This window comes from Miscanthus floridulus, chromosome 4 (genome assembly GCF_019320115.1).
Source record: "Miscanthus floridulus cultivar M001 chromosome 4, ASM1932011v1, whole genome shotgun sequence".
NCBI lineage: Eukaryota > Viridiplantae > Streptophyta > Magnoliopsida > Poales > Poaceae > Miscanthus > Miscanthus floridulus.
In genome coordinates this window covers 39515874-39540414 of record NC_089583.1, presented here as the reverse complement: position 1 = coordinate 39540414, position 24541 = coordinate 39515874, and the positions used below count along the sequence as shown (strand labels likewise).

The 24541-nt window shown below is 48.5% G+C and overlaps 1 pseudogene; it reads right to left on the bottom strand.

Annotated features, from left to right (window-relative positions):
• Positions 1-524: 524 nt before the first annotated feature.
• LOC136551370 (tryptophan decarboxylase 2-like) lies at positions 525-24541 on the bottom strand (annotated as a pseudogene).

The following is a 24541-nucleotide window of genomic DNA, read 5'->3' as shown; positions in this document are numbered from 1 at the left end:
ACATTGACTTTCTCCAGCCTACAGAATACAGTACTTGGTATCTTTTGGGAAGACAGCACAGGAGAACCAAAAGTGTAATGAATGAGCTTTTTATACATTCTCCTGTAAAGGAAAAATATCCGTTTCAAATTATAAGTCGTTTTGACCATTTTTTTTAGATTCAATAGTTTTTTTTATCATATATTTAGATATAATATGCATAACAAAACTACGTACCTATAAAAAAACCAAAATAACTTATAATTTAAAACCGAAGGAATATAACAAAGTCCAAAGGTGTAGTATCTTATTTGGTTGCCTTCGCCTGATTTGCTACAAATGACATGGAGCGAAGCTGTCCAGTAATCTCTGTTAATGCTGGGCGCTGTGCCGGATCTAGAGCCCAACACTGCTAAAGAACGTACCCAATGTAGAGAGCTCCCGCTCTATGCGGGGTGTGAAGAAGGATGTTAGTAGCAAGACTTACCCTTGTCTGTGCAATGCAAGGAGCCTGCGACTCGAACCAAATTTGGCCCGTCATCATATTTGTCCATTTAGCTATTGCAATAGATTGGGTTGCATTTCATAACAATGAAGACCTCCAAATCTGCTTCCAATCAAGTGCATCACGCATGTTTGGGCAACAAACATATGCAGGCACGCGTTGTATGATTGGAAGTCAGTCTGTCAGAGAGGCAAATAACTGATCTGTACAATATTTCTAATTAATCTATGGACTTCCTAATAGCTATTTGGTGGCCAAATCTTGTAGAATCTTCCAAGCAGCATTGATGTGTTGCTCCTCTGTAAGAGGCGCTCCAACTGCAAATCGCAAGACAAACTTGCCAGAAAGAATCTGTTCACAGGAGGGAGAAATCAAAGCACTATCAGTGGATAAAACATTTCGTGAGTACAAACAGTATAGAAGGATTTCCTAGAGACCCACTGTATGTGATATGAAGATCTTCCCACTTGAGTTAGCGGCATCCATTAGGTCATAGTTTAATTTGCGACCATTATCTTGGTCAGATGCCAGGGGCACAAGGCGGAAACAAACAAGTGAAAAGGTCCTTGGAGTCACTACCTGAATTGTTATAATGAATTGGACATATATCAAGTTATGGTAGAGAAGAAAATATATTGTGCTTTCTGATGAGTTTACTAGTACCAAAAAGAAGTTAGCTGGTTTCTTATTCATTTTACCTCGAACTTTGAATCAGAGATCACAAGTTGTTCCAAATGTTTGGCTAACTCTATATGCTTTCTGATGTGGCTTTGAAGGTTATCCACGCCATAAAGCCTCAAGACCATCCATAACTTAAGTGATCTGAAATGGAAGCACCAATTGCTAAGAGAAATTTATACATTTTGACACAATATATAGTATCTGAAAGAATTGCATGGAGTCAGAAACACTGCATTAAGGATGGGAATATGTTCGATATTTACATATGTTGGGCTAAGTAGAATATATGATTTGTGGGATATTTTGGATGCTTTGGGAAGGGGAAAGATTATTAAGAATTGACTTATAAACTGAACAAAATATGAAGAAATTTCTTTTTGATTGACTAAAATTATTGGTTGGAAATGCTCCATAAAAGTGCAAATTGACTGTGCATGGCTGAAGGGCTTCTAAGTTCCAATCACAAAGCAGTGATGTTTTGAGGGTGCCACTTTGACTACTACTTTTATTGCAATGTGTATAAAATATAGCAAATGTATGCTTTTATGAAACTATTCAAGACAAATCTGCTCACATCACTATCAAACATTCAAACCCAATATACAAAATGTATTTTGCAGTCAACATTTGGACGACTGAGTCAAGACAACATCAAAGCATCACTTATTTCTAACCAAAAGGAGTGCAATTTATTTTACAATTTCACAACAGTCAGGCATATCAATTCAATCAATGGTATAGGGAGAAGAAAAAAAAACATGCTACTCATCACGTAACCAAATAAATAATGGAAGCAAGGTTGCATTCCTATTTCCAGAAAGATATTGAAACAATGAGATAGTAAAAACATAAGGAACTAATAATGCATATGAAAAATGGTAATAGATCGAGTTGTCTTGTGTGGGGAAATTCACCTAAAACGCCATCCAAGTGGAATTTGCCGGTCTTTGAAATCAAAGACAGAATTTTCTTCGGAAGCCTGTAATTGGTAATAAATATTGGCATCAAGCAAATCATAAATTCACAAGAAAATAATAATGACTTCTCAACAAAATCTCTTTTAGAGTGAAGTGCTTTTACATAGGAGACTTTTTTATTAAACTGCAGTGCATCCTATCTCATTACTATTTATGATATCCAATCCCTCTATTCTGTTCAAAATATGCATTTAGATTGTTTGTCAATTTGAATAAGTTCAGAAGATTTTTTTGCATTACCAACATTATTAATATAGACCAAATTCCCCTTCAAAAGAAGCAAAACATGTCTCAGAATTTCAAAATCAATTTGGCCTTAAACTCTGCTAAACATATTCCTTATAGCATCTCTGATTAGGAGATGCTAGCTAGCTGTAATAAACTGGAATGGCAGCAAGCTGTGTATGTTCTGTTACAAGAACAGAACAATTCATCACCACTTCTTTTATTGCATTTATGCTAAATTCCTTTGGCATGCTGTTTACTTGGTTTTAGGCTTACAACCTCCGAAAGATGTTCACGACCTTTTCCATAGGTGGTACAAACAGGGGAGGAGCTCAAATAAAGCTTTGTTGTTGATAGGAGGTGCAACCATTTGTTGGACAATAAGACTAACATGTAACAATGAATGAGATTGTTTTTGACAAATTTCCTTCCAAAACTTTATTGCAATTCAAAAGAAAAATAAAGGATGGTACTAACCCAAAACCTTATCCTAACCCTCCTGGCTTCTACAGATGGTTGATTAAGCATGTGTTTCGCGGTTATGACCCTGGGATGTCTCAAAGGCACCGATTAGTTGGCGGGCCACACGACCCACAACATATCAGCTAGCAAAGGCCCTAACGACCGAGGCCCAGCTGAGCCAAGCGGACTAGGCCAGACGCCAAAGCCAGGGTTAGCCACGGCCCCTTCCTTCTGTCTCAGCCGCATAACAAACAGAAGACTCACGACCTTTTCATCGTCACGACCCCTGGGAGGACGGGGAGAGGTCAAGCCCAACCAAACGCGCCCGATCTGCTAAAGGTAAGCACGCTACTCTGACTCCGCATGGACAAGACAACACCTCGGTCCAGTCACCTCGGTCACCTCGGCCCGGTCAGACGTCATCCCTGCGCCACACTGTGCAGACAAGACAACACCGCACGGCGGTGACAACAAATACGACGATCCACCATCCAAATACTGTCTGACGGGACGTATGTACGATTCTACCCACCGTGGGATAGATCCACGACGAAGGCCTTGACTTTAAGGCCATCCAACCCGGTGGGAGCCACGACCCCAACGATCGGGATCATGGTCCTCAGCCCCTCAAACTAACAACGCGATCGACGATCCGGGGCGGCTACCAACTTCTATACGACGCCTCAGGAAACCAGGAGGCAATAACGAAGGCCACGGTGAGAACCATGTCGCACAGGATGGCTGGCGAACCACCACCGTGCCTACAGTGTCGCCACGGCTGGCACAGTAGCACCAAGTCACACCATACCGTGACGTGGCTACAAGACCATGATGACAACCACGCCCAGACGTGCACCACAAGACGACGTAGCTTGCAAGCCAAGTTAGCTAGGCCCTTCCTCAGACTCACGACCCTTCGGTTGGGAGAACCTACTGCTTTGTACATGCGCTGGCCCCGAACTCTATATAAGGGCAGCCAGGGAACCCATCTGAAACCATTCTGATCCAACTCCCATTCATTCATTCTTACACCATAGAAGGGCTCCTAAAGCTTCCCTTCGGGCAGCCCGTCTCTTAGCTCAAGATCTCCTACCTCTTCCAGCATTCTTGCACCCCCTATTGTAAGAACTTCAGAGCATTCAAGCGAGGAACGCGCACTCGATCATCTCTGAGACTGGACGTAGGGCTCCGACCTGAACCAGTATAACTCCTCGTGTCTTTTGGATGCTACCATCGTCTTCCTAGAGCAGCGCGACAATCATATAAATTTATTTGTCCAGTTTACAAAACATCGACAGTTGGCGCGCCAGGTAGGGGACAGTCGTGCACTCTTGTTGGTGAGAAGGAAGCGATGGCTCCGTGCACTTATGTTAGACTTGCTCTTGGCGCGGCCCCCGACGGCCGCATCTGCTTCGGAAGCCTCGAGTTCGTTGGCATCGACAGGCCAGCTCCCGTCAACAGTCTTCTCCCCGGCCAAGCTCTGCGCTTCGGGGACCTGGACTTCGTGGCCGACCACCTGGGTCAGCTGCGACTCAACGAAGAGAATGCGGCTCCACCGCACATCTCGACGCCTGATCACGAACCAGCACGAGCCGATCCCACGATCATCGACTCTAATGCGCTAGCATGTAGAATCGACGCATATCTCGAGGCGAATCCCGAGCTAGAGCTAAGCCAACGCGTTTTCTACGTGTTGGCGAACGCTTTCGCCCAACTCTCCGAAAGCGGGCCCCTGCCCCCAGAGGCCAAATTCTGGAACCCCAGCACCACACTGCCCTCCGAAATGAGGGACGCGATCGCACTCTTCGAGCGGGAGCTCGTCAGCCGCGATGGCCGTTCGACGACTCCAAAATCTTCTGGGTTTGTGGGGATGATGGAGTGGGATCCAGAGTCCATCTATGACCTCCTACTGGCGACCCCTGAGAACACGGACTCTGAGTACGATTCTACGGGGAGCTGCCATCCACTAAGAGAATGCAACATGTGTCGATGTTTGATGACCGGTAACTCGTCACGGGGTTACCCGGGACGATGATTGGTGGGCTTCGGCGTATGCAGAACTCAACGGTGAACGTAGAGACAACAATCTATACTGGTTCGGTCCGCTGGAATAGCATCCCTATGTCTAGTCTGGGTGGAAAATATATTGCGTTCTACACTTGGGGTTTAGACTGTGAGGTATGTTCCTATTCCGATCTAGGGAGCCTTGCCCTCCTTTATATATGCCAGGAGACAAGTCTCCTAGTCTATTACAATGTAAGAGTTCTAGTAGGATTACAGAGTAGCAATGTTACTAGAATTACATGTGGGGAATTCCTAGTCGGACTAGATCTTCTCCCTTCCTTGCAGGGTACCCGGGGACTGTGTCCCACAACATGTTGCATCTCTCGGAGGATGGGGTGGCGCCGACGGAGGACGCAGAGGACGACGCCCATCCGATTCTACACACCCTTGGAGAACAGGCAGAGTATGACTAGCAGCGCCTGGAACGAGCCAGGGCCCGCGAAGCTGATCAGGCCGATGAACGTTGCGACGACGGATGCCCCAGCCCGCAACACCTCGACGCTGAGGGCGCACGGGCGCGGGCACGGGCACGCCACGTGTATGATAAAATCCAACAGGGCAAGAGGGAGATGCCTATCTTCCCTCGAGCGAGCCAGAATGTCGCATTGGCCGCTATAATCATGTGGACGGCCCCTGAACCCTCGACCAACGAGGGAAAGCGCGTCCATCAGGAGCTGCAAGACCTGCTGGAAACTGCGGCGGTGCAACAGGCTCAAAGCTCCGCGGAGAGGCGGCATCCCGAGGTCAGCCTCGTACACATCTCCTCGGCGCGTGGCGCCCCCGAGGGGCACCACGCGCCAAGCGCGCTCTGGCCAGGTGATGGCGGCGTGACGCGTAGGCAGGAACCCTCCCAGCGCGTAGCCGCTACATCAGAAACTTCAATGCCCGTCCAACTCAAGGCGCCAGACGCCCTGGGCCAGATTGGGCAGGCAAAGATCAACTACACTAGGGCGACAGCGACCTGGACAATCACGGGCGGTACTCCAGGGATCAGGACGCTCAGCGCAGCCCGAGCCCGGACCCCTGCGGCCCGTAGGCGTTCACAAAAATGATCTGGCAGACGCCATTCCCGACGCTTCCGCGCACCACCAAACATCAAGTACTCCGTGGACACCAACACCGCCGTGTGGTTGGAAGACTTTCGCCTCGCCTGTTGAGCAAGTGGGGCGGACGATGACCTCTTCATCATCCAGTACTTGCCACTTTACATCATGAAAAGTGCCCGAGGATGGCTCGAGCATCTCCCCGCGGACAACATCCACTTGTGGGCAGATTTCAAGCGCATCTTAGTAGGAAACTTCCAGGGTACGTACGTGCACCCTAGAAATTCCTGGGATCTCAAAGCCTGTAAACAAAAAGCGGGAGAAACTCTACGCGAGTACATCCGCTGCTTTTCCAAGCAGTGCAATGAGCTTCCTGATATCGTGGATGCGGACATGATCGGAGTGTTCATCTCCGGCACGACCAACGAAGCACTCGTTCATGAGCTCGGACACTGCAAGCCATGGACGACGCAGGAGTTGCTCGACCTCGCGACAAGACACGCCTCCAGCGAGGAGGCCGTCCATGCAATCTTCATCAAATACAAGGGCAAGGCTCAAGCCGAACCCGCGGATGAGGCTAAAGACCGCAATCGACGGGTAAAGGGCAAAAAGGACAGCTGGAGGCGCCGCGACAGCGAGTTCATCGCGGCGGTCGACAGGGTCCATAAACAGAAGACTGGCAAGCTCAACCATGTCAGCTTCGACAAGATAGTCAAGATGTCGTGCCGCAACCACAGCTATCCAGTCAAGCACACCCTCGAGAAGTGCGACCTCATCAAGCGCTACTTCAGTGGTGACTACAAGGCAACTGGCGCGGACGCGCCATCCGGGCCCACCGGCCATGAGGAGAAAGGGGATGCATATCCCGACCTGAAAGGGTGTCTCATTATCTTCGGCGGGCCGGTGGTGTGCGAGTCCAAACGCCGGCAGAAGCTCACGGCTAAGGAGGTCAATGCAGCCACCGTGGGCGAAGCCGTCTCGGCATTCCTAAAATGGTCGGAGACCGTGATCACTTTCAACAGAAAGGATCACCCTGACCACATTCCACAACCGAGACGCTTCCCCCTCGTCGTGGACCCAATCATCGACAAGAGCGGCCTCAACCTCCTTTACGCCGAGACGTACGACGCCATGCGGTTGCCGCAAGCGACGCTACGACCATCCGGTGCTCCGTTCCACGAAGTCATTCCCGGACTTCAAGACATTCCCCTCGAGCAGGTCGACTTACCCGTGACGTTAGGAGGACGAGCCAATTTTCGCACGATAATGCTCACCTTCGAAATAGCGGATTTCCCTAGCGCCTATCATGTGATCGTAGCAAGAATATGCTACACTAAGTACATGGCCGTCCCCAGCTACACCTACCTGAAGCTCAAGATGCGTGGTCCTCACGGAATAATCACTATAGGAGGCGGCCTCTAGCAGGCCCACCTCTGAGAACAGGAAAACTACGACATCGCGACAGCCGCGTGCCACCCCCCGGGGCTGGACCCGGACACGACTTCCCTACGCGGTAGGGGAGCACGTGGAGGTCGCACTCCGCGACCTCGGCCGTGGCACGCGACGACACGGCCCAAGGATGACGCCAATGATGAGCGCCATAGGGCTCGCGGCACAGCGCATTCCTCGATTCGACGAGCCACGTGCTCCTGGCCTCGCCGCATCAAGCACCGTGAATGTCGAAGGCCACAACCAACGATGCGGACACTCGGCGTTCGCATCAAAGCTACTCTCAGCCGACTGAGACTTTGTACATAGTGATCAATGAATCCTTCCTGTGCCTAGAGATCGCAACACGCCTCAATGAGCGCATGTCAAAGTGACACTCTGACGACGCGTGCGATCCCAAGTGACCCGTGTCGATCGGCGCGTGCCAGTCGACACAGTTCACTCACGAGGCTACGTTGCGGCATACCATGCATCGATGCTCACCAGTAGAAAGATCGTCACAACCCAAAGGAAAGAGGATGACGAGGCGCTGTCGGGTTCATAAATTCGGGGTCCCTCATGGACCGGCTTCCCAACAAAGGCTCGGCCCAGCAGACAACGTTGTGAACAACGTGCAACTCATGGGCCGGCCCAAATACCTAAACGATAGGCTAAAAGGACGATCCAATCTTCGACCGGAAGGCCTAGCCAAGGAGAAACAGCACTCGCTTCCGACTTCGACCCGCCTCTCCGACCGGAAGGCCTCGCCAAACACCGCTTCCAACTCTGACCCGCGATTCCGACCGGGGACACGCCAAACCTCTGCTCATAGCTCTTCTCCGACTAGCACAGTCGGAGCCGACTGAGACCAACCAACCGGGTATGCCCGCTCGGTGAGGACCAGGAAACGGGCGGAGCAAGTAAAGCAGTATGCTCAAAGTCAACAGCAATACCAAGGACCGTACCCTGCACACCTGCAGGACAGTGCCACCAGGACATGTTAGAAGAGTGCCCTGCAATATTCGGGCATATCAGAACCCAAGTAGCGTTGTGGGCGTCGACATTTGCCCTACAGTGTTGTGGGCGCCCGCAACTCTCATACCAGACAAACACAATAAAATCCCTTACATACCTCTGGGCAACAACAGTGTAGCAGGCACTGACATCTGCCATACCGAAAGAAGACGCAACCTCCCACATGCATCTGACATTAACAGTGCTATGGGCGCCTACAATCATCTTGTACTCGACGACGTGGGCAACAAGACTTAGCATACGTACACACTCTCTCTCTCTCTTGTAAGGCCATCACTTCATCTATAAAAGGGAATGCGCTTTCTCCCAAAAAAAAGAATCAGTCCACAACAACTCGAATAACGCACACAACAGGAGAACCACTAGGTTCAAACCTCAAGCACACGCTCAAACACTTAACACATAGCGAAGCTCCCGTCACTCTCGGCCCTTCAGACCAGAGTCCGACCGGACCTTTTGTACCTCCCATCTTTCTCCCTGTAAGAAAAATGAACTCTTGGTCCATTTACTTTGGATTTGGTGTTTGATGACCAACACAACCAAATTGGACTAATGAATTTGCAAGTGTTTATTTTGTAGTTCAATAGGGTGCAAGACGTGACTTGGACGAAGGCGACGTGGTGATCCAATGATCAACACCTTAAGAAAGACTTTAGAAGCATAAGAGAAGACCCAAGATATCAAGCAAAATCCAAGCACGAAGATTGGAACCAAGCCGTACGCAAGATCGCAAAGAAAACCAGCTCACTGAGGTGACCGGACGCTGGACAAGCGAACGGACGCTGGGCAGAGGACTCGGCAGACAGGCGACCGGACGCTGGCGGCAACCGACCGGACGCAGGACAACAGCGTCCGATCGAGTACAGTAAGGTTCCAGAGCGGCAAATCTGCGGCCGGACGCGTCCGGTGGCAGGCGACCGAACGCTGGCCAGCGTCCGATCAGTATATTGCCGGCTCAACGGTTGGGACGACCGGGCGCGTCCTGTCAGGACGATTCAGCGTCCGGTCAGTAGCAGTTTCACGGGAATTCGACCCCAACGGCTACTTTCTCAGTGGGGCTTATAAATACAACCCCCAACCAGCCATTTGAGGATTGTGGAGCTAAGAAAACATACCAAGGGTGTTGATACAACCATTTTAGTGATCTCCACTTGTATAGTGCTTAGTGATTCATCAGGTGATTAGCGTATGTGCTTTGCGAAGTGCTTAGGCTGATTAGACCACCACTTATGCGCTTGCTCTAGGTTTAGGCCTAGTGTTTAGTGAGGTTTGCATACCTCTTACCACTCAGTACTTGTGAGCACCATTGTTGTACATCAGAGGGGCTTGAAGTCTTGCGAGATCACACCAACCGCGTTTGTGGTGTGTCCGTTACCGTGTACCGGAGGGAACAAGGCCCGCGGCGTTTCGGCCGTAAGCTTAATAGTGAAGACGGCGGGGAGCATCCGGGAGAGGCTTGCCGGAAGACACGTCGGAGACCCACTCTCGCGTGGGGAAGGCCCGAAGCTATCCACGGAGTTACCCGTCCGGGAGCTTGGCCCTTGCGAGGGATTCCTTACGAGGGGCTCCAACGAGGACTAGGGAGAAGCTTGCGCGCTTCTTGATACCTCGGTAAAAATACCGAAGTCGTCGACGGGAGTTTGCATATCTCTATCTTGCTCTTTAGCTTCCGCATTTACATTGATTACTTTACTACGTTTACGGTAGAGATAGCAATACACTAGCAAAACCATAGTTGCACATCTAGATAGTTTATCTATTGCATAGGTTTTGCTAGGGTTAGAAAAAGAGGCCATAGTTAAGAGTTAGAATTTTCAAGTTGCCTAATTCAACCCCCCCCCTCTTAGGCGTCACGGTCCCTTCACTCCCTTCCGTTTGTAACCCACAGCAAACTTCGAGTACCTAGGCTCAAGAATAAAGTCACCGACCGACTCAAACTAGACGTAGGGCACGTTGCCTGAACCAGTATAAACCCTGTATCATTGAGTGATAGGCCACATCCGATCACAATGTACAGCAAAACTACAAATATTTACGTGTTGATCATTTTCTGCACCGATAGGCGCATTGCAGCTAGATCTATCCTATGACACCTCGGTCACGAAAACGGAGTCGCACTAAGCTAAGCTTCGCGGGTCGATCCCCAAGCAAGGTTTGCGCAACTACGGCATTCAAACGATCGAATCATCGACGCGCACATGAAGAGAGAGGAAGCACGAAATACAAACTAAGAAGATTTATTTATTAAAGGACCCTAGGTACAACCTAAGGTCCCTAGTCGCGGAGGATGTCCTCCATGTTTACGGCAGCCACGACAGCGGCAAGCCGCTAACTAGCTCCACCCGCTCTACCTGCCCGACATGATCATGATCCGGTAACCCAGGCGCCACCCGACGGAAGTCCTGCTTGGTGCAGAGCTATAGGGTGGTGAGGACGCCGCCGGCCCCCTACCGAACTCCGACCACAACCGCGTGTTCGCAGCCCTCCATCAGAAGAATGTCTCGGAGGCAGGCCTCCTCCGTTTCCTGGCGGGAGGTCGCCAGTTGCTCTTCCAACGCTGGCGACAAGAAGGTCAGGAACGACAAGCAACAAGCAGGGCGACAAGACGAAGAAGCACCCTTACCCACGATGCGGGCCTGGGCATCGGCGGCCGTTGCCTGCGCGGCGGTGGTCTCTCTCCGAGGCCTCGTGGTCCACACTGATGGCGTCAAGCCAGCACTCCAGCCCGCTCGCTTGCCGGGTGGCGTCGGAATACCGCCGGCACGCCTCATCCGCCTCGCGGACGAGCTCGCGAAACTCACGACAATCATCCGAGGAGGACGACGACAAGCTTGACCCCCTTGTGGGTGTGGTCACGGCATGAGCGGCGCTGACGGTCCCTCGGACGCAATGTGGGAGGCAACCCTGCGAACATGCACAACCAATACAGGTTGAACCTTTGAACTTGAACCTCATCTGAATACACTTACCCCTGATCGCACAAGCAAGGACGAAGAGGCGACAGCGCCCTGCCGTCACCCAACGACTCCTCCAACGGCCATTTGCTACGTTCCATTCCAGCCGACGAAGAAGAAACTCCGAACGCGCGAGCGCAAGAACGGGGAAGTGGTGGAGCAGGCGACCTAGAGCGAACGCCTCCCTGTCGTACCGCTCCAAGCGTATTTATAGCCGCTAAGGACACTCAAAGCACACGCGCGTTCATTCACATTTACTAACCGCTTGGAAAACCCCGCGGAGTAGGTAAAGCGATCGGAAGGAAGGCGGAACGACGGTTGCCCACGCAGCGACATGAACCAAGTAAGCTGCGCACATCCCCACCCTTTCCATATCATTTCGATTTACGCGCCCGCGTTCCGCGACGCACGACTGATTGTGAGTCACCATTATGCCACGTCGTGATCGGGGAGGCCAACCGTCCCTCGAGATCGTGCGCAGAACGACCTGCCACGACCATGACCCCGCGTCGTGCTTAGGAAACCCACTATTGGGTTGGTCCTTAGAAGGGCTCGAGGCCACAAAAGGGATAGGGGCAAGGAGGACATGGGCCCCTGCGGCTCTAATCGGTGGTGCGGAGCCACATGACTCTCTCTGTGTCCGAGTCGTCTGCTTCGAAGTCGTCCGGGTTGACCCCCTCTGGGGAGGCATCTTGCCCTCTGGCCGCTGCGGAGGCGGTCGAGGACCAACGGGCTTGACGGCCGACGATTTATGGGACATCTCTCGATGAGGCACAACCGAACTCCATGTTGATTGGGGAGGATATAGGGTCCTACTCGGATTATCCATCGACCCCAACGAGGCACACCGCCTCAACCACATGGTTACGGTGGACATGCCTCTCCCCGCGTGGGGCGAAACCAAACCTGCCTCTTTAGGTCGGCAAAGACGTCGGAAAAAATAGGAGTTGGGTCCCCCCTGACCCCGTAAGGGGGTCGAGGCCAAGCCACGACCGAAACTCCTCCTGGCTTCTCTAGGTCTAAAGACCTAAGGCTAGCTTCGAAGGCTCGCAAACCGTCAGAGGTCCACGACCTCTCCGAGAGAGATTGACGAAGCTGACGGACAGGGTAACACAGCAGAGTCTTCCTCATGAAGCGATGTAGGGCCCAAAGCATGATCACGGCTCGGTCATGTGGAAAAAATAAAAGGTCCAAGACCCACGAGCCAACGCACGATTGTAGAAAACCTTGCGAACGCGCTAAAAGTGGTCGAGGATACATTTCCTCGCATCGAGCCAAAAGTCGTGACCCCTGATCCCACAACCCAGGGGCTCGCGACAGGCACAAAAGGAAAACTAAGCATACAGAAAACAACGTTCTTTTCGGGTGACTCCCCGGAAGTACAAGAGCAGTTGAGCCGCTTGAAAAGTTACTGAGTCACGGCGATGCCACCATAGGTGGCGTTGTCGGGGTCCCTAGAGGCACCTGCTACAAGTGCAGAAGGAAGAAGACGAGAAATCGCTTCGCTTCCCTTCTCATAGCACTACAACCTCTAGGGCGCAAAGGCGCGGGGAGGAAAGGACAGGGGCAGGACCAAGCCCACAGGCCACCACCATCATGCTTCGGAAAGCATGATGGAGACATCGAGGGACGGTAACACCTCCCCCGAACCTCAGGCAGCCCCCAAGGGTGGCCTGCAAGCTTTGGAGAGGAGTTGGTTGTAGTCCTTGGTGCTCGTGTTTCAGCGAACCCAAACCTACGGGTTCGGGGGTGCGCAAGAATCATGAGGGCCTGCGGCTAGCCTAACACCGCCTCAATCCTCCCCCGCTCGCAAGTCCCCTTCTAGCACCGGTTGTTGAAGGGGCGACATTGGATTCGGGCACCACAAACGATCGCCGAAGGGACATGTGACGGGAGCCACATGGCTTTCCTCGAACTTCTCTCCCTCATTTCCTCACTTTCTCGGCAAGAAGGTAAGGAACTGTTTGTAGTCACAACCATGAGTGGTTCAAACGGAAGGAAGGCCTATATTTATAGGCCCAAGGGTGGACCGAACAGCCATTAACCCCCACGCCGTGTGGCGAACCACGGGATGCCACAACCAATGTCGGATGCCTACGTCAGGTCGGGGAAATCGAGGACCTTCCCAAAGGCAAGTCCGGTACAGTGTCGACGAGACCCCTCAGTCTCACCTGGGTCACTGAACCCCGACACATAGCACACTAACATGGCAAGGACTCAGCGGCCAGGTACCACATCATTAAGGAGTCCAAACGGGGTGGAGCACAACAAGCCACCTATCGCATTAAATGCACCAGCCCACAAGTGGTCGAGCGATGAAGCTCGAACAAGCTGCGAAATTACGAACCCGCATTCGATATGCACGCAACACAGCACTTTCACGATCACATCGTGATCGCAAAAACGCTCGGAGGCTACTGTCGGGGTTATGACCTCGGGGTGTCTCAAGGCATCGATTAGTTGACGAGCGACGCGGCCCACAACATATCAGCTAGCAAAGGCCCGAACGACCGAGGCTCAGTTGAGCCAAGCGGACCAGGCCATACGCCAAAGCCATGGTCAGCCACGGCCCCTTCCTTCTGTCTCAGCCGCATAACGAACAGAAGACTCACGACCTCTTCACCGTCGCGACCCCTGGAAGGAATGGGGAGAGGTCAAGCCCAGCCAAACGCGCCCGCTCTGTCAAAGGTAAGCACACTACTCTTAATCCGCAAAGGACCGAGATGACAGCGGTCACCTCAGTCCGGTCAGACGCCATCCCTACGCCACGCTGTACAGACAAGACAACACAGCACGGTGGTGACAACCAGTACGGCGATCCACCATCCAAATATGGTCCGACGGGACGCATGTACGATTCTACCCACCGTGGGATGGGATCGACGACGAAGACCTTGACTTAGAGGCCATCCAACCCGGCGGGAGCCACGACCCCAATGATCGGGATCATGGCCCTCAGCCCCTCAAACTAACAAGGCAATCGACGACCCGGAGCGGCTACCAACTCATGTGCAATGCCCTAGGAAACCAGGAGGCAATGACAAAGACCACGGCAAGAACCATGTTGCATAGAACGACTAGCGAACCACTACCATGTCTACAGTGACGCCATGGCTGGCACAGTAGCACCATATCACACCATGTCGCAACATGGCCACGAGACCATGACGACAACCACGCCTAAACATGCACCACAAGACAGCATAGCTTGCAAGCCAAGTTAGCTAGGCCCTCCCTCAGGCCCACTGACCCTTCAGTCGGGAGAATCTACTGCTTTGTACAAGCCCTGGCCACGAATTCTATATAAGGACGGCCAGGGCACCCATCCGAAACCATTCTGATCCAACTCTCATTCATTCATTCTTACACCGTAGAAGGGCTCCTGAAGCTTCCCTTTGGGCACCCCGTCTCCTAGATCTAGATCTCATACCTCTTTCACCATTTTTGCACACCTAAAAGCTCTAGTTTGGTTTTGGTGAATTGATGAAACCCTAAATGCTAACCTAATTTATCTAAGTGATCATGAGATAGGTGGCGGAGCAACAATGAAGATCATGATGATGGTGTGACCATAGTGATGATCAAGTGCTTGGACTTGAAAATAAAGAAAGAGAAAAACAAAAAACTCAAGGCAAAGGTAAAATTTGATAGGAGCTTTTTGGTTTGGTGATCAAGACATTAGCAAGTGTGATCACATTTAGGATCGATAGCCATATTATTAAGAGGGGTGAAACTCGTATCGAAATACGGTTATCAAAGTGCCACTAGATGTTCTAACTCATTGCATATGCATTTAAATCTAGTGAAGTGCTAACACCCTAAAAATGCTTGTGAAAATATGCTAACACATATGCATAAGGTGATACACTTGGTGGTTGGCACATTTGAACAAGGATAGAGAAGGAGGTGAAGTGGAGGAGTTGGTTTTCACTGTTTTACAATGACTGGACTTAGGCCACAAAGTGACAGGACGCAGGCTTGGTGAGTCCGATCAGTAGAAACCGTGGCAGCGCGGCTTAGGGTGTTGCACCGGACGCTGACCTACGTCCGATCGAGGTGCATCAGACGCGTCCGATCACTGTTTGGGCGCTCTAGAACCTCTCTGGAAATGACCTAACGTCATGTAGTCGTGAGCACTGGCGTGTTCGGTCATTAGTTGGAAACACGTGGTGTTGAATTGATCTGACGCAACGCGGGGAGTCAGGTCATTCGCTGGTGAGTCCGGTCGTCACTAACTCAATCGCGCGGGAATTTGTGACCGTTGGGATCGAATGGTCATCTTTCAAAGGCAAGAACACATGGCAGCGGATCTACGACCGGACACTGAAAGTGTGTCCGATCAGTTTGACCGGCGTGTCCGGTCACCTCGAGTTGGGCTGCAGTGAGAGTCCCAACGGCTCTATTTCGTGGAGGCTTCTATTTAAGCCCCCATGGCCGGCTCAAGCTCACCCTCTTAGCCATTTGCATTAATATAGCAACCTTGTGAGCTTAGCCAAAGCCCTCTCACTCATCTCTATCATAGATTGATTATCTTTATGAGATTGGGAGTGAATCCAAGTGCATTGCTTGAGTGATTACATCTAGAGGCACTTAGTATTCGTGTTTCTCTATGGATTTCGCTTGTTACTCTTAGTGGTTGCCACCTACCTAGACGGCTTGGTGTAGCGAGGATCGTCGAGCGGAGGAAGGTGCTTGTCTCCGGCTCCGATCGTGGTGATTATGAGAGGTTCTTGACCTTTCCCCGGTGGAGAGGCCAAAAGATACTATAGTGGATTGCTCGTGGCTTGTGTGATCCTCACCTTGTGTTGGTTGTGCAGCACTCTATTGAAGGCTTGGCAGTATGATGCCAATTAACGCGTGAACCTCCTAAATGAGTATCACCACAACAGGGAGTAGCTTGCCGACAAGTAAACCTTGATGAAAAATCATTGTCACCTCTTGTCACCGGGACTCTATTGTAATTGATTGGCTTCATCTTATGATTGACACACCTCTACTATGCAGCACGGATACGGATACGCGTATCGGTATCGGAAGGATACGGATACGTGGATACGACAATTTCTCAAAAAACAGGATACGCGGATACGTTTTACTATTTTTAATAAAATAAATAGTAATGCAAATTAAAATTGAGAAAGTGTAAAATTTGAGTAATCACTAATTATTAGTTTAGTACATACAATCATATATGATACATCACTAGATCACCTTGTAGGTTTCTTAGTTTTCACAGGAGATAAGTCCAAGTATATTGGATGAATGCAGAAGTATAGAGTACATCAAGAATGAAAAGGGGGTGTACTCATGGGAGGTCGGAGCAAGCTAGCTTTGCTGAGTGCTGAATCATCCTGTTCCCTGCATCTTTCCCCTGCATCTTGGGAGCTAGCCACGTCCATAGCGGACTGGTGGGTGCCCAGGTCGATTGATGGATGGCACAAAGGGGGCGGACCAGCGGCGGCCAGCAAGCAGGGGCGCATGTCCTGCGCAGGAGGCCGTGCACGTGCGCAGGATGTGGCGCGTGGGGACAGGGGCTCGTCGCCGACGACTGGTGAGCTGCGGTGCATCTCCTCCGCGAGAGGCAGCGCGAGGGGGCGGGGGTTCGTCGCCGGCGGCCAGCGAGCGGTGGCGCATCTCCTGCGCGGGAGGCGGCGCGTGTGTGGAGCCGTACGAGGCATCGCCGCGTCGTCTAGGGCGTCGCGACTCGGGACGTTGGCTTTTTCATTGGGCTGGGCCGTATCCCACAGGCCGGATATGTATCAGGTCACGTACTCAATATTCCCGAAATTAAACAAAAATCGGATACTCGCAAGATACGTATCGAAGCCGTATCAGCGGCGTATCCGTATCCGATACGCGATACGGCATCTTGATGTATCCGTGTTACGTAGCCTCTCTACACGGCGGTATAAACATCTCAACCACTTGTGTATTCATATTCATAGTGTAGCTAAGCTCTTTAGTGTAATTGGTTTTGAGAGCTAGCTTGTGTCGTATCTAGTGGTTAGTGAGTCTCTTCAGTTAGTCATTGGGAGTTCACTAACTTAGTGTAGTGACATAGCCTTTGTGTACTTAGAGATCATAGAAACTAAAATTGTGATAGGTGGCTTGCATTTTAGTAGGCTAGCACAACATTTGCTTCGCCTCATAATTGTCTAACCATTTTGTTTAGTGTTGTTGTAGAAATTTTTATAGGCTATTCACCCACGTCTAGCCATTAGGACCTTTCAACACCCCATTGTAAGAACTTCAGAGCATTCAAACAAGGAACACACATTCGATCATCTCTGAGACTGGACGTAGAGGCTCCGGTCTAAACCAATATAAATCCTTGTATCTTTTGGATGCTACCGTCATCTTCCTAAAGCAGCGCGGCAATTGTATAAATTTACTAGTCCGGTTTACAAAACACCGACAATGTACAACTTGTTAAACTTTGCTTAGATTTGGAACATTTGCAAATTTTGCCATGATTTTTTTTAAAATGTTGTCCAAATGTTTGATGTCAAAATAGAAGTTAAAGTCAAAGAGTAGTAAAAAACCTATGGGAAAATTCACATGGGAAAACTAGCTTTTTAGGTAAGTTGACACCATTAACACCTCTGAATAGTATCGGAGTAAACTTTGCCTTCATTTGAAAAAACAGGTGCAAAATCACAATTAGACTTCTGTCAGTGTTTTGTGGACTGACCAGCAAATTTAGCGCCATGCTGGTCAAGAGAGTCGATGGTGGCACTCGAGACACAAGGAGTTATACTGATTCGGGACGAGACCCTATGTCCAGTCTCGGAGATATGCGAGTTTGTGTTCCTCAGTTCAAGTGCTCCGAAGGCTTACAATGGGGGGTTCATAAGTTTGGTTCTACGGAGAGAGAGAGGGTTCGAGGTAGGAGGATTTGATCATTCTGAACGAAGGCCCGGCTCCCCTTATATAAGCTTGGGGGCGGGTGACAATTGAGATGAGATGGTGTTCTCCCGACCTGAGTGGCTCAGGTCGGGAGCCCGAGGGGATGGAGAAGTTGGTGAGCTTGGTCGGTGGGCCATCCATGTCTTGTCCTTGCTCCTGTAGATACATCTGAGTATGGTTGCCGGGTTCTTGCCCCTCACGCCAAGGCATGGCGCGCCATGGCCGCACTGTGCCGGTCATGGGGTGTCATGATGGCACTGTGCCGGTCATGGGGTGTCATGATGGCACTGTGTGCCAACTGTCCTGCGCAGCATGTGAGCACAGTGCGAGTCATGGACTCCATCCTGGCTCCCGTTATCCCGGGGAGGTGTCGTGGCACTGTCGTGCGAAGAGGATGGATGTCCTTTGCGGCTGCCTGCCTTCTTGGTCGCGGCAGCATTGCCCCGACCCTCCGTGGTTGGGTCAGGGGTCCTTGGACCTGGCTGGTTTGGTGGGAGTTGACTCCCGGTCATGTGCCCCATACCCATAGTGGGTATGGCAGTATGCCCGTCCGTCGAGTCAGGCAGGGTCTAGGTGGAGCTGAGCCACGTACTGTGACGTCCGAGCCATGGAGTAGTCTTGTCCATCTGAGGGGGGTGGCCTAAGGGGTGATGCTCTACCCCAGGACCCTGGGGTCTGAAAGGTGGCCATCCTTCTCTGTACCCTGGAGGACTGCGCGTGGAGCATTAGCGCTCCCTGTCCGAGGCAGGCAGCATTTAATGTTCCACCCACCTTCTGTCCTTCCCTAGCGGCCAAGGCCAGAGGTGGTCGAGGTGGCTGCGTGGTTCATGATCGAGAGACGGGAGTGGTCGAGGCAGGGCCGTATATCATACGGTTCAGGGGGAGGAGTTGTCGAGGCGGGCCGCAGGAGCTGGACTGTGACCAGCTGGGTCACTCCTAAGCGGTTGGTTAGGCATGCCTAGGGGTACCTGGTAATGTGCCCTCGACAACTTCAAAACAAGGGTAAAAGCACGGTAGCCCTTTAATTAAAGAGAAAGAGAAACCACCTAGCACCTAGTTCCTCCTAGGCTAGCCAAGTTTTTAATAGTGTTGTAAACTAATCCCTTGACTACTGTAACATTACATTTAGTCATAGAGTAAAACTTGTATATTTCAAGTTACACCACTTTGTTTGGATGTGTGATCAGCATATTTTTGTTATTCGCTATCTAAACCTCTGTAAATATATATAAAAATTCCATTTAATAAAAATGCAAAAGTAAAATCAACAAAACAATAACATATAAAGGGATATAATTTAACCTTATTCTTGAGAAACTCTGGATTTGTAGACAATGATTTTATGAGCTAACTTCTGTCCTGTTGCGCATAACATCAATTTGCACGTTAGGATTAGCCAATTAATCACAATAAAACACTTGAGAGAAGAATAAATAAAAAAGGACTACCAAGTAAATTACCTGCAATTTTGTTGTTGTTTATGGAGAAAATTAGACATAATTATTTAGCTCAATGATGTAGTAATAGGAGGAAACATAATATGGTTGTTGGTTTCATTACATGGCCTACCTTCACCCATAGTAAGGAACAATCAAAGTTTGTGAGGAACCACTTATGTGCGTTCATATTAAATGAATCAGCTTCTTCCACTCCATTTAGGTAATGTCGATATTCTGGGCATATGCAGGCACTTCCCGCATAGGCAGCATCAATGTGGAGCCACATGTTATTGGCCTAAAAGAATTATTAAATAAAAATGTTTAATGGAATTCTGTATTACATACCAAATAAAACTGATGTGTTCATTCAAATATAGAAATTGCACAGTCCTGTTCTGAATATGGAACTAATGGCATTGTGGAGACCAAAATTTCAGTGAATATCCTGGACATTGGACAATAATACAGTACTGGTGCCCAGTGTATAAGCGAGACAAGCAGGGCTGTTGCTAGGCAAACTCAGACACAAATATTACTTGAAAGTCAGTACGAATTTAGAACTCAAAATTTAAGCATGCTTTTTATGAAGACTAATTTTCTTTTAAAGAAACATGTTAATCAAGAACAGATAGAAATACTGGTTCTTGTGGTGTTTCAAAGCGAACAACATGCATCAATATTTATGATTTCTAACAGGGCCTGACAAAGAAAATTATAAATTAAAAAAATATCTTTGTGCCAATATAAAGAAAAGAAATGGAAACAGCAAACAGTAAACACAAACAGATTAAATGAGCCCATTATATAAGTCAGTCCACAAATATCTCTTATTATCAGGAGTAATTCATAAGTCAGTGTCATAACTATATCCACCTTTGCTATTTGTCCTAGCTCAGGCAATGGGTCCACAGCTGATGAAGATGTGGTGCCTACCTGCATTAGGTGTGTTAGTGTATTAAAAAAACATTCTACAATAGAATGTTGGCTTCATTTGGAGAAAACACAAGCTGTGGTTTGCAAGTTACATATAAGTATTACTTCATATCCATTGGAAAAGAGCATTATAACATGGCAGTAAGCAAGATTTTGAGTAAATCAAAAGCAAATACCAATACGTAATGAACCAAAAGATAACTCTACCATTTATTTATTTACATGAGTCATGGATGTGCCATCATCCATGAGCGAGTCAAAGTGAATAATTCAATACTAACTAGTAAATAGTTAATTTCAACACCGTTTCAATCTATAAATTTCAAATCTAAAAGCCATAACCATTATTTCATTTTGCATTGGATCTCAACAGCAGCAATCAAGTAAAAGAATGTTTTACAGCATTACAAAAAGATTTCAATTTGCCTAGCCTGAACCATGCCCAAAAAAAAGCAACAAAATTTTATTGTTGAAGACATGATTGAGTTAAATGGCAAACTATGATTAATAAGATTAACTGAATCTTGATGTAATATCTGAATGTGAATTTTGAGTAATTATACAAATGTAACTCAAGTTAAATGGCAATGATCAAACCCACAAAAATGTATTTCAAGGTCTGCTCTAGGAAGTTTGCATATGAAGAAAGTGGTGCTTATTACTTACTGTTGCACAGATGAAAAATGGTATTAAACCAGATGACAAGTCTGGCAATGGCGTCACTAATGGCTAGAGGTGCAACGGCATAGTTTTTATCGCAATCAGCCTTCACCAATCTCACATTCTCTGGGAAAATCCCAGCAATCTATAATCAGAAGCATGTCAGCTCAAAAAGCAGAAAAGAAGTTTAAAACTATACATGGCCGATAGTCCGCTTCGTTCAACACAATGTGTGCAGCGTACAACATATAATCAGAAATTTTCCAATAGAGAGTACCTAGTTATTTTATTGACAAGTGACACTCAAATACCTGGCATGCCTTTTGGAGAGCAGAATGTGTCTGATCTGATGCATAAACTACTAGTTTTTCAAGGGACGCCTTCCCATGCTTCCTTAAAGTCCTGTCTCGTGCAACCAAAAGGACAACAAGAACTGCTTCACTGGCAGTGCCCTGGATTACACCTCCACCAAGTGCTGCAAAGATGGAAACAACAAAAGTAACTCTGAATGCCTGATTAGAGCAAGCAACATAAATATGCAGGCTTTTGCTATTCAGAAGATGGATGTTATATACCATACAAAATATTAGTATGTATTAGTTTTCATATCGCATATGTAACTTAAATATATTATATCACCCTATTTAAGACTTTGTATCACCTCAATTTAATGTTCTTGAAAATTAATAAAACCTTCCTTTATCTAAAAAAATCACCCTAACCCACAACGCTCTTAGTTTCTCAACTAACACATTTAATTTAGTTCTTTTATTTTGAAAGCTGAGGTATAATTTAATAAGGAGGTGATATACAATACTAAAAAGAGAACCAACTAATATTTTGTGTTGAGATGACCAAACATTTCAAATAGCATGCATCATTGAAACCAAATGTTATTGAACACTTACCAGTTGACAGGAACTGACTTGGGAGCCTAAGCATTTTGGCAAACCAATCCAAGACAATAACCTCTAGCTCAGTTGCAGCAGGAGAGGTTATCCAACTGAATCCGACTATGTTAAAGGCTGCACTAAGCATCTCCCCAAGGAAGCCAGCAGTGCTGCTATTGGAAGGATAATAAGCGAAGTAATTTGGACTTTGCCAATGTGTAACTCCTGGTACTATCTTCTCTCGTATATCTGTGCATATTATATAGCATTTATCATAAATCAGAATAGACGAAGTAAAAGGTTCTGGCCCTATGCTTAGCCATTATGGTTTGCTTGGAGCAGAATATGGAAAGTGTGAATTATAATGTTACTTGAAAGTGGAGCAGAAGAAAACATTATTACCATAAAAAAAAGGGCCTCCAATGTATCGGGTTTGCTGGGAGCAGTATCCGCATATTCTTTTTCTGAAAAATGAATAAATGATAAATATATTTTAACAGAATACTCCTATTATGGACAGAGCGATGCTTCATGTTTAAAATATCGAGTATTATCCTTTTATCTGAGTGAGTTAGCATAACTATGTCACGAGCATAGGCTCCTCATTTATTTGCCACATGCGCATCGGTGACTTGTTTGAAACCATGACATAGGTGATTTTTAAGGTAACCATGACTTGTAATAATAGAACAACAATGCATAATGATACTACCCTACAATGGCACAATGGAACAATGGACAAACGCAGAGACATGCTTCACTGGCTTCTCTTGAGGGGGATTTGTTTGGTGAACATTGGAACTGTCCTCCAATCACTCTACCAGGCAATAACCATGGTGAATGTTGGGGACGGCACAACAAATTCATTCTGGTATAACGCTTGCCGCTTGGCACAATGAGGACACTCTTGATGAGCGTTTTCCAGCAATACACAGTCACTGCACCCGCAAAAATGTCTCTGTGGAACAGGTTTGTGCCTCAGGCACACTTGACTCGAACCTGTTTGTGCCGCGCCTTTCAAACCAGGATACTTCTGAGTTCAGCCAGCTGCAGCAGATTGTCATTCAGACAACACTCAGTGACACCAGAGACAAACACTCGGCCAAGGGAAACTTGACTCCGGCAGCCTTTATCGTCTTCTGCAGTCCAGGAATGCGCCACCACACCCTGCTGCCAAGTTCATCTGGAATAGTCATGCTCCTCCAAGAGTTCAATTCTTTGTTTGGTTGCTCGTGCATGGCAGAATTCAGTGTAGAACAACTCTGTTCAGGAAAAATATCGTCGACTCGCCTGTTTGTGAAATATGCAATCTAGGTGACAAAACAAGTACACACGTAGTCTTTGGCTGCCGCTTTGCTGAAGAATTCTGGGTGAAATTGGGAATTCAACCAGCACAGTCATCGAATGATGGATGCGTCTTCAACTTGACATGTCCAAACCACTTCCCAAGTAAGCACTTCAACACTTTCGTCGCCCTGTGTTACACTGTTACTAGAACTTGTGGAAACGTCGGAATGGGATCATTTTAAAAAATGAGGCACTCACACATCAATAAGTGTTTCATCTCATCCACAACGACGCCAAACTGTGGAAGGCCAGACTGCCAAACAGAGACAAAGTGACCGCTGATGCCTGGTGTAACCTTCTGTTGTCAAACATGTAGCCTAATACAAATGATGATGTAAAAGTTGTAAAGCTCGAACCATGATGGGTCCATTCTGGACCTGGATCAATGAAATTAAACTCAGGTCAGGTGGGGAGCCTTTCCCCCCGTTGACCCTCAAAAAAAAATGGACAAACGCAGAGACAGGCAGGTGGGTTGACACTTGACAGAGACCCATTCAATTCAGCACACTATATATATATCAAGCAGCAGGTTGTATATATTCAGATTATTAGGGGACAGGAGGGTATAGGGGGTGGCGTACGTGCCTGCACTTGGCTGAGGACGGGGAAGGTCTCGATGGATTTGTAATAGTCGGCGACGAAATCCACCATCCGGTGGCCGCACTCCCGCAGCTGCTCCGCGTCCATAGGTCGCAGCCACCCGGCACCATCGCCGCCGCCGCCGCCGTTCGTTCCACCGCTGCTCCCGCTACCGTCCCTTGGCAAAATTGAACGAATTCAGAAAATTGTCAAGAAATGGAGGAACAAAGCGAAGATACCAATGCAAACAAGACGAATCAAAACAACAAATTCATCAGGAGGCTGGAGGTCGAAGAACGAGGAAGTGTTTACATGCTTCAGAGGACTGGCGGCGCGATGGCAGGACGGGAGGCGGAGGCGGAGGCGACGAGACAGACGAATGGAGGGGTATGGATGGATCTTTTATCCTTACGGGCTACTTTGGCAGCCCGTTT